This window comes from Ambystoma mexicanum, chromosome 11 (genome assembly GCF_040938575.1).
Source record: "Ambystoma mexicanum isolate Mex_15411 chromosome 11, UKY_AmexF1_1, whole genome shotgun sequence".
Taxonomy (NCBI): Eukaryota; Metazoa; Chordata; class Amphibia; order Caudata; family Ambystomatidae; genus Ambystoma; species Ambystoma mexicanum.
In genome coordinates, this window is record NC_090934.1 from 590,477,439 (window position 1) to 590,489,521 (window position 12,083).

Genomic DNA, 12,083 nt, shown 5'->3' on the forward strand with positions numbered 1-12,083 from the left:
ATTTGTGGGGTTTTTATATGGGCATTAAGGAACGCACGATCGCAGATGAGGAATAGATCTGGGTCTACTTGTGTTGGGGGAGGTTGTACATTTTTATGTTAGTGTTATATGTTGTGGCCTCAGGCTTAGTGATGTTTTATGCTGGGGTTGGTCACAGGTAAATGTTTGTTCTGAGGCCTGCTAGACAAAGTGGTGAATGTTTATGTTGTGGCCCCTGTTAGAGTACATTTTTGTGCCATTGTAATATGATCAACTGTTTTTCTTTTCAGATGGGTAGCGTGGACATGTGGGAGCAGGGTTGTTTCCTTGTTTCTGATTATTTCATTGACATTTTCTACTGCTTGTGTTTGTGTTTTACGGGGAATAGGACATTCCCGTGGACAAGCGGGTGCGGGGAACTGATGATGCTTAGCTATATCACATTATGCATCTTTTAACCAATTTAATGCATTTGGTTTTTGCCATTTGTTTATTTTGTCCTTTTCTGTGTGTTTTGTCCATGTGCTGGTGTATGTGAATGGTTTAGGATGTATTGCGGAATGCCGGGTGGGTCCTGTAGGTTGGTATCTCTTGTTGGTAACAGCTGTGGTTTTGTTTTCACTGTTGGTTACAGTGAGTGGTATTACAGGATGCCGGGTGGTCCTGTATGGCGTAGTGAGTTTTTATGACACTGTTGGGTACAGTGCATGGTGGTGGTGTTGATGTTTTTGACACTGTTGGTTACAGTGCGTGTTATTGCAGGATGCCGGATGGGTCCCGTATGCTGGTGTTTCACTGTTGGTTACAGTGCGTGGATTTAAAGGATGCCGGGTAGTCCTATACGGTGTGTGGTATTTATTACACTGTTGGTTACAGTGCATTGTGGTGGTGATGCAGAGGGTTTGTTACACTTTTGATTACAGTGTGTGGTATGGCCAGGATGCCGGGTGGGTCCTGTACAGTAGTGTTGGTGGTTTGTGACACTGTTGGTTACAGTGTGTGGTCAGTTGGCCTAGCTGTTGGTACCATGGTTGTGGCCAGGTTTCAGAATGACAAGGTGTGCATGGTGATTGTGTGTGTGTGTGTGCGGTTGTGTGTGTGTGTGTGTGTGTGTGTGTCTGGTGTATTATAGAATGCCGAGTAGGTACTGTGTTTTGGCTAGTCGCTGTTTGTTACAGTGTTCGGTGTGTTACAGGACACCGGGCAGGTCCTGTGGGTTGTGGTCGCTGTTGTAGGTTGTGATGGCTGTTGGTTACAGCTGTTGGTGCCACTGTTGGTTACAGTGTGCAGTGACCTACCTTTGGTGGAGTACTTATTCTGGTGTTTGCGTTCTCTGAGTGGTGTTTCAACCAAGTGTTCTGGTGTAAGGAGGGAGTGGAGTTGGTGTTTGAGTTCCAATTGGTGGTGTAATTTCAATAGGTTTGGAATTGTTTGGGACATGATTCTAGTTGGTAGTTGGAACTGGAGTTGGATTTCATTTGCTTTAGGACTTTTCCATTTGGACCTGGTGTTTTCATATCTTGGCATACCAGTTCCAGTTTTTCTATTTCTCTGGAGCTTGTGTATTTTCAGGGTTGCTTCGGCATTCTAGTTAACAGGTTTTGCAGTTGTCAACAAGGCATTTTACAGTTTTTCCTTTGCTGGAACGTGTGCATGTTAAGGCGGTCGAAGCATGCAATAGTTTTCGTAGGGTCATCAAGGTGTGTGTCACTTTACAGTATGTTGGTATTGTGGTGGGGCTCTCCGGTATTGCTCCACTGTTTTTCTGTTTCTTGGCATGCTGCGGTATGGCTCTACTGTTTTTCTGTTTCTTGGCATGCATATGTCTGGGAATTTTGTTGATGCTCTTAATTGATCTGCGTGCTGGCCAAATGTGGATAGTGCAAGAATTGAGTGGAAGTGTTGTGGACCTTTCCCATTTTTGCTGATTGTTAGCGAGGGAGATGTGTTGTAATGGGCATCTGTGTGTTGGTGCGGAATGGTGTGATGTCACATGGAGTCTGGAGTGTTGGTGAGTGACTGGGTTCTATGTGTTCTTCCAGTGACAGTGTTGCTGTGCTGGCTGGGATGGATTTTCCAGTACTCTGTCCACTTATCTTACCTGTGCTCACAGTCCCGGAATAAACGTACCCAACAACTTACCAGTTGCAGACAAAATCAGCAACCAAGAGCAAAGAAAAAGAGTTAATGGAATAACAAAGCACCCTTAAAATAAAAATGGACATTTCTGAAATCTAATAAGGAATGAATGGACTTGCATTTATCCTGGAACATTTTTAGATAGGTACAAGGAACAATGTGTTGATGTACCGGAGCCGAAAGACAAGGAGTACACTGCATCTTCTATGCTACCTAATAACATTTCACACATTCTTGTATGCTGTTTTCACCTACATATTACAGTCTTACCCAGCTCTGATAAAACAACATGTGAACATCATAACATTCCTAACAACAATCATATTATTTTCAGAATCATTGTGGTAATTATTTTACAGTTCTTGACATAAAAATGTGAGTTACAGAGGATAACACAATTACATATTGAATTTAAACAAAATGGAACTGTTCCAAAATATGAGAGACTCACTACTATCAAGAAAGTCGATTAGTTTTTCTGCAATGGTAATTGTAATTTCGTTTTGTCTTATGATTTGTCTTTTCTTCCTTATTATTGTGGCATTAGACACATAATGATTAAAAATGCAGATACTGTGGGGTATAATGAAACATCCTAGCACAAGCAGCATGCCCCCTACCTTTATTAAACTAATTATTCAACTTAAAAGAGGTGCTGGGGAAGATCATGAAGACATACATACATATCTTGATAATTCGGCTCACTTAAACAATTACCGTATGGTACCAGCATATGAAGGTGGTGGGTGAGAGAATGGCAGATGAAAGCTGCTACGTGTGTTCTCTCATCCCCTATGCCATGAATGCAGCCAGAACAGGTATTGCAAAAGTAATGAACGCACAGGATGTGAACTGCCTGAGTCATCTAGCAGCATGCACAACTAGAGGACAATTTGAAGGAAAATGGGGCACCCTATGATTGCGATGAAGGGGAACATTTCCATATGAAGATACATATGTGAAAACACAAAGGATGGAGAAAGTGATAAGTTGAACAAGCAAAATGCATATGCAACCATCCCAGATTGGAGAATGAATAAAGGTTGTTGACATGAAGAGGATGGAATGTTCAGACATAGTGGAAAGATCAGGAGTACCAGGATGCTGGGAGAGACCTCAACTATTGGTGTGTGGATGAGTTGCTACCAGGACAGGGTGGGAGGAAGGAATTTCATCTTCCCATGCATGCTTATTGAAGAAGGAACCAGTAAGCATAGTGCAAATAGTAAATTACATGTGGTAGGAGTCATGAGCCAAGTACTCTAAGCTTAGTACTGTAAGCTACTAACATGTGTTGATAATGAAGCAGGACCAGTATCTATAATACCACTAAAACATGTGAAAATATGTTTCAAGAATGAAGGCCTGGTCCTGGTTGTAGAAAATAAAGGATGTAAGCAGGTGCTCGAAGTACCAGGAATTAATGGAGGAAGTGCTGTGCTGATGGATCAATATTGGGCCTGTGGATCCAGAGCTTACATTCAGCCACCTAAGAATTGGGGAGGAAAATGCTCCCTTGTGATCATATATGTTCCTGCATTAGTGATTCCTCAAAGTGACCTCAATATTGACGAATTTCCAAAGATGGATGTTTAACATCTGCCAACTGAAGAGTGAGAACTATTCAGACTGCAGTGGATACCAAGTGGCTGCAGATTACCAAGTGGGAGCTGCTGCAAAAAAATAATGTAACATTAAAAGGATTTCATGCAATCAGAGAAGTACTGAGGGCCATTGGACCTATGACCTATGACCATACAGAACATGTATGTCCTGGACCTAATTACAATAATGGAAAAAGGAATGTGCACCAATGTCAGGCCTTCTTACTGCACATTCACACCTTCCCATGATGGAGTAAATGGAATACTGACAGAAGTAATAACTATGCTGACAACCCTGCATACGAAGATGGAGGATGAAGTTGATGGGACAGCAGGAGCTGACTGATTTTTGTCTCTGTGTTCGTGGATTCCAGCTCGGCTGGCAAATACCTTCAATGTGCAATACTAGTGTTGGAAGTGTTGGAATTGTTAGGATTCTGTCTCATATGGATCATTTTGGGACAATGCCAGAAGACTGCAAGGAAAGCTGCTGGGATGAAGATAATGATCGATGTGAATGGCGACTATACACCACAGACAGAAGATAACACACTTGAGACATCATAGAGCTATTAGTAAAATCTGACAAGGACAGAGTGACGTCATGGAGGAAAGATACTGAGACGTACTGAAACGATGTAAAAATACTTAAGAATAAAGATGTAACTAAAGTAACAAGAGAAACATGTAATTGAATATGATGAAATCATATATGCAAAGAAGATAAAGTAATCTGATGACTAATAAGTGTATATACGAAGAAACATAAGGTAGACGAGACACATAGATGCTTGCTGCAGAGGAAAACATAACGTGGCTAGAGTGGCCATGATGGAAAGATGGACGCCGGACTCGTATTGAAACCAATCAAGCTACCTCGAGACAGACCAGTGCTGCAGAGTCAGGATACACTGGAAACATGGCTTTGTGTGAGGAATAAAGAAGTGTCTACTGGCCTGGGATCAAGGATGCTACTTCAAAGAATAATTGCAAGGCACAAGGGGAGTGAAAAGGATATGCCATGTACGTAAGACATATTTTTCTTACATTAAGCAAAGAAGAAAATATCTGAAAGAGCCAGGTATTGGGCAATTAAAGATGTGGAAAGCCTATGCAAGGTGGAGTGAACAAGTCTCTAGACGCTAAAAGGAGTAATGACATCCAGTGCAAGTGAATGAACAAGCAGTGAATAGAAGGTCTCCTCACACGTGATTCAGAAGACCAGGGGTTATTCATTAAGCTACAGATAAAGATAATGGCGTATCTAAACTCCGTTAAATGTTCCAGAAGAGAGAAAAGACTGCAAGGTCAACTGCAAAGTCAAATGCAAAGGAAAAGCTTTGGCTTAGGGCCAGACCGATGAGAGATGACGGACTCATTGGGAAAGTGGGGAATAGTCTGACGTTACTCTTGGCACCTGTGTTTCATTTTGTCTATCTGCTGCTAATGAGCCAAAGGTCAAAGATTGGGAAAGCATGCCAACCAATCAGAGGGTCTATGTTGCAACATGCTCTACAATGTTGCAAAGACCAACCAGCTGCCATTTTTCCTCTATAATCAGTATGATATGTATTTAGAAGTAGTTGGAAGCATGCCTAACAGATAACGGGCAGCCAATGATGTTATTAACATTTATACATACTATAGATATATATATTCCCTTAACCAATCCTTCCCTTCAATAGGTTTTACAGTTTGCCACGCAGAATGACATCATAGATAACGCACATCGAGGTATATAACACTTTTGTAAAATCACATTTGGGTGTGAGTGTGTGGACTACTGCTTGTTGTTCAACAGATTACCTTTTTTTGCTTTATGCTGATAATAAAGTAGTAATTTGCCATATTCTTTGAGTCTGTCTGGCTATTTAGTTCCGAGATCGTTATTGGTAATTTCATCTAGCACATGAGACGCTTCAAGGTGCTAGAGCATTTGGGCACAGCAATCAAGGCTGTACTCCTCAATCAGCCCACTTCACTTTTGTATCTTAAGCAGACAGGAGCAGCCCATGTGAAGGTTATGAATCCTTACCTTGCAAGTGGCCCGATGGTGCCAACCACAATACTGTACCATGACAGTATGTATTGACTCTGGTTCTGTGGAGCCTATAACATTGTTTAAGCAGACCAGACACTTCACCGCAGAGCACCCACTCAGAACAAAGTGTCCAGCAGATTTCTGCATCTTTCTGTTATGTTATGTTATGTTACTTCGCATTTATATAGCGCCTTATGTATCATTGGTATGACTTCAAAGCGCTGGTAGGTTGAATGCCCTCGGGAACTGTAATTCAAGTCAGTAGAGAGAAGGAGTGTTGTATGGTGTGTGGTTGCACCGGATATGTGTGCAGCTGGTGTGGTTGTTGGATGATAGCTACTTTATAGCGATAGGTGTGGTGTTGATGAAATCAGTTGTATGTGTTCAGTCTGGTGGGTGGACACCTAACTGGGTTCTGGCTGTGTTAGGCCTGAGGAACACCTAAGCTAGCCGGAATGTGCTCAGCTAGCTGTGTTTTATTAGGATGATGAGGTGTTCGTGGGGTCGTGTTCGTATGAAAACAGCTAGGCCGAATGATAAGGGTGTAGCTGTGTTCTAGTTGAATGATGGTGTATAGAAGAGAGTAAGCATAGTGGTGTGAATGGTGGATATCAGTACCGGTGCCTAAAACCGGGCACGTGAGCAGGACAGTGGGGACGTACATAGTGACATACATATATATAGCATCAGTTCCATCCACTTCTTCTGTTCCATTCCCTGGGTCAGTTTCATCCACTCCGTCTGTTCGATCACTCCATGGGTTCCATCCTTTTCATCCACTCCATCCACACTTCCACCTGCACCAACCTTTTCGTCTGCACCTACCATTTCAACCTGAACTCCCCGTTAATGCTGCAGGTGCATCCCTCCATATGAGAAGGCATGTGGGGTCTTCAGCTGTTCATCCACGCAGCTGGGATCCAGATTGAAATTATTATGAGTGCTGACACTGCCTGATGCAGGGGCAGCAACCAGAAAGTAAAGAAACACTGTTCAGCACTGTGACGTGTAGGCCCAGGAGAGAGCCCAAGCCAAGAGTGTCAGGTTGGGGGATGCATTCCCAGGCTCCTATTCTTTGATTATTGGACATTGGGCCTCATTATATGTTTGCTTTGTTTCCAATCCGTCAAACTACGAGTTGTGCTCGCGAAGTCTGACCAGGCAGGCGGAGCAGCACCTGCGAGCACAGCATGTTGGATGCACCCTATGGGGCTCAAATGGGAATGGGGAGCATTCTGTTACGGCGCTGGCGAATGGGCAATTACCAGGTCCGGCAGGGTCACTCATGGGCGCTGGAAATTTTTGGAAGTTTGGTGGCAGCCTCCCGGTTTTACCGGTAAGGCTACCGCCAAACTTCTAATGAGGCCCATTGAGACCTAGAGGCCCCACAGGCCCAAAGGCTTGGGTTGAGACCTACCTCATTGCCCCCCACTAGACATCAGTTAACACTCCTAATCCTACGCATTAAATGTTCATCCTGTCACGAAACACATTCTTGAAAGCTAGGAGAAATTAGGGTTCTCACAATGGCCTAAAATGTTTCCGTTACCTTACCATGCAACACATGGCAATCTAGTTTGCACAACCGCTCTACATGGTTGTGCCTTTATTTAACAGGAAATTATAGGATTGCTTTTACGGTTTCTGATGAATTCATTGTGGGGCGGGTGGTGGTAGAAGCCAGTAATTTCTCAATGCAAAGTCAAAATGGGACTCTAAAAAAACAATAAACTTGAGTACCTCCAAATCCATCCATGGCTTCGTTCCTCGGGGTGAAGAAGAGTACATATTGTAGCCCCACATTATTCAAGGAGGTTTTGAACAGTCTAATATATGCCTTGTGCGAGAGTATGCCCACATTAGCCCAACAGGTATATCTCCCCATCAAGCAAAAGGACACGAAGACCTGGATAGAAGGAATAGGCTGTGGTATGGCAGAGAGCCAATGGGCCTCATTACGACCCTGGCGGTCCCCTAATGAAGGGTGCCGGTATGGGACTGGCACCCTTCATTACGGGAGCGCCTATTACGAGGTTCCCTTTGCAGGACCTGGAACAGACGTCTGGTAAAACCAGACATCCTTTCCGGGTCCCGCGAGGGGGAGAGGGAGCTAGTAACGGGCCATTTGTAATGTGCCCGTTATTACCTCCCTCCCCATTCCCATTGAGCCCTATGGAGGCTCAAATGGGAATGGGGAATGGTTCCTTCAAGGAGGAATTAACAGGTGCTCCAATGTTGGAATGACCCGGTAATTCCCCATTGAAGGAACCCGGTATTGGAGCCCGGTATGGAGGCAGCCGTGGCGCTATTAGCACCATGGCTACCTCCATACTCGTAATGAGGCCCAATGTTTCTTTAGTACACAAAGATAGCCTTCAAAAGTCTTCATTGAGGGTACTTACCTCCTGACAGACTTGATCTCCAGTAAACTAAAGAATCCTGGATACAGAGTGGCATGGGGGACTAATTATTCCATATTTGGGGTGGCTTTCTGGCAGCAGAAGAATTATGTGAAGGGCTCAAGGGGGTTGTCTCTGAAATATTTGGTCTATTTCAGATGAGTCCCAGACACTGTTCCCACCTGCCTCTTGGTCAATAACACGCACACATTAATGTCCAACATGGCAAGCTTGTGGGGATTCTTTCCATGAGTGGCAAAATGGTGATAGGCACCCAATGGGGAAATACGAGGCTATGTCATGATTACACTTAACTGCATGGCCCAAGACCACAGCGATGTTTCATGTCCAGTAAGAGTCGCGGCTTTGAATCTATTTGGACCTATCCTGCAGGTTCTGTTGTGATTGCGATGTGATTGTTGAAGGCATTGTGAATATAGATCATGAGATCCCCTGATGCTACTTGACATTGCACAATGTGAATCTGGGGCAATTAGTCATTTTCCAATTCTTTCAGTGTATTTATTTATTGGGTTTTTATAATGTGCCCATACACAATCTGTTTCAAAGCACAACAAGACACAAATCCAAAAAAGTAGCGTTCCTCCCCATGTTTCATTTTCTCCTCCTTGTTGAAACAAGCAACAAGCCTCAGATGTGTGGGGGAGGAGGGCTGTGCAAAGGAGGTGCTGTTCTGTTTAGTAGCATTTGATTACAATTCAATACAAAGTGGTTGATAAAAAAAGAGAGAGGAGCACACAAGTGTACATAGGCGCCATCTTGGTGTTTGCATCCAGTGCCTACACTGCAGGGCATGAGATAATGTGGCCTGTTGGGTATAGCTAACCCTTGCAAACGGGCATTGCAGTTTGCATCTAGCATCACACCATGGCGAGAGTTAGGTTTTGCAGTTAGCTTTATTTGATGCGTGTTGACAGGAAAAAAGGAGCAAATCTGTGGGTGTTGGTTCGCTGTGATTCTGTGTATCGCATTGCAGAAAAAGGGCACATCGTATGCCTCTAAAGATTACAAATATCCATCGCATGTTTTGCAAATGATATGCATTCCAGCGGGGTTAGGTAAAAAGACTAACGAAAGGCAGGGGCACCAGGCTATCATTCACCTGAGCAGTGCAGGCCCTATACAGAATGAAAGCTGCCACCACAGCTTCTTCCAATGATGAGTGGGAACTGCATTACCGGTGCCTGTATTACCGACAATCCCCCATGCAGTTCTGTGGGACTCCATGGAATGGGGATTAACCTACCCTTACTGGCACTCGGAATCTGCCTGTAATTCCGGCAGACTGAGTGTCAGTAACGGTATTCCATTTGGTGGTATCCTACCAGATTTACCAGTGGGATACCACCAAACATATAATGAGGCCCCAGGTATGATGCCGGGAGAAATGTATATTTTTCTCTGCGGACAGAAGCAGTAAAGTTACTTTTTTTGTGTGAGAAAGGAGTGATAAAGCATTTATTTTTAAAATGGAGAGGACGGCAGCAGCGACCACAACGTTATTTCTATTATATGGACAGGAGAACAGGAGAGCCTCCTAATGTTTCTATGGGCCTCATTACGAGTCAGGCGGAATGGGTTTACGGGGTCCGCTAATGGATGCAGACCCGTTATTCCCATTCTGCCTGATTATGAGGTCCCCTCGCGGGACCCGGTAAGGACGCCTGGTAGAACCAGGCGTCCTTACCGGGTCCAGCGAGGGGACCAGGAAGCTAACAACGGGCCGGTCGTAATCGGCCCATTGTTAGCTCCCGCGCCCATTCCCATTGAGCCCTATGGGGGCTCGAAGGGGAATGGGGAAGATCTGGGCCCCATTCAAGGAACCCGGACCCAGTTTTGGAGGCAGCCATGCCGCCAATAGCGGCATGGCTACCACCAAAGCCGTAATGAGGCCCTATGAGTTGGAGGGCAACATGCTAAATAAACATTGCTTCTCTGCTTTGTACCAGCTAGCAGTACTGGAGGTACAGCCTCTACAGGACCTCTGAGAGACTAATAAGACAGGGTTAGGAGGCCCACGCCCAACATGTCGTAGCACATGGGGCCTCATCATAAGGGTGGCGCTCCCGTAATGAAGGGGGCCGGTACAGCACCGGCTCCCTTCATTCCGGGAGCGCTGATTACAAGCTTCCGATCGCGGAACCCGGATTGCACACCTGGTAAAACCAGGCGTGCTTTCCGTGTCTCGCGAGGGGAAGAGGGAGGCAATAATGGGCACGTTGTACTCTCCCCGTTATTATCTCCCTCCCCATTCCCATTGAGCCCTATGGGGGCTCAAATGGGAATGGGGATGGGTTCCTGCCTGGAGGACTTACCGGGACCTCCTATCTCGGAGTAACCCGATAAGTCCCCATTGCAGGAACCCGGTAATGGAGCCCGGAACGGAGGCAGCCATGGAGCAAATAGCTCCATGGCTACCTCCATTCTCGTAATGAGGCCCATAGTGTATTTAATTATTTATATACAGGAGGAAAACTGCTTTTTTCATTAAAAAAGAACGTACAATAGTTAAGAATTCAGATTTGATGGGAAGCGGCAATGGGGTAAGTTTGTGAAGCATTCTGACCAGGTTGTGGAGTGGAGTAAATACAACAGACACCGGGGCCAATACATACGTGGACATACACAGATAAAGGGCAACCAACATTGGACATTTTTACGTGCAGGCTGGCGGTACGATAGTGGCAATTAATGTCTTTTGGGCAATCAGAATGTTCAGAATGCCGTCAATTACTACATTCCAGATGGACTGGACACATTCATGCATGCCACTGCTCACTGATGGACAACCACAGCAGTCAAATCACTATGAAGAGTCTTCCAGTACCTTCCCCGATCTTCCAAAATGCAGGTTACAATCTCCTTAGCAGAGCTGCAATTTCAGAGAGGCACAAGCTGAACTCCATCTGCTGTCTAACGTAAGGGGACAACCTGGCCCCTTCGAGCTCTTGAACACAGCATGTCCCCAACAGAAGCTCAGTGGAAGTAGTCACACCGTGCCAGCACCGCTGAGCATGAACCCTATGTCACATAGGTAGTGTGCAACCTATCATCTGCAGTTCTTCAACACAAATTTGAAGAGCCATATATTCCATCTCTCAAGCACATCACGCCTTTAGCATATTGTGTTCTCTTTTATTTTCAACACCAAGTGCGAGATGCATTATTGGTCAATGCTGGTCCCATTATTGTGAAGTAATAATTCCAGACTAACGACCCTCGCTTTCGATTCAGGCCCCCAATGCTGGCTGGGAACGTATCTGCTATAATGACATCTTCAGCAGACTGTAATGTGAAATTATGCGCTGGAACCAACAAGAATATTGACTGTTTGCCAGCTAATTTCCTGAGTGGCAGAAAAGATCGGCTTCTTTGGTGAAAGCGCAGTTTTCCCTCATAACTAAAAATCTAAATTTTATATGGATGGCATGAATGGATTTTTCAAAATTGTTCAAAATTGGGAGCTTATTTTTTTGTCTGGTTTGATTTGTTTTTCATGCTGGCCATATTGGAAGTCAGTTGATACCTTTTTTCTGTACTTTTATGAAGATATTTTGTTACCTATGTTCTAAATTGACAATTCTTTCTATATATAAAAGTGCAAATGTTATGAAATTTGACTGATTTATTTCAGCTTGTAAGGTGTGCAGGGGACGGGAGTGTCTTTAAGTTTAGACACTTTTTGTTTTATGTTTAACACATGCTCCAGTGTCAGGGCGTGTATTCCTCCCCAGCACCCAGAATTGTAATAAAATTTCTCTAAATAGTTATTTAGTTTTTGAGTAATTAGGTGTGCTCTGATAGATACTTCTTTTTATGAATGGATTTTTTTTCTGTCTCACATTTACTGTGCGAGGTATCTCTGCATGATATTAACGGTGCCAGCATGGTATCGCTAGC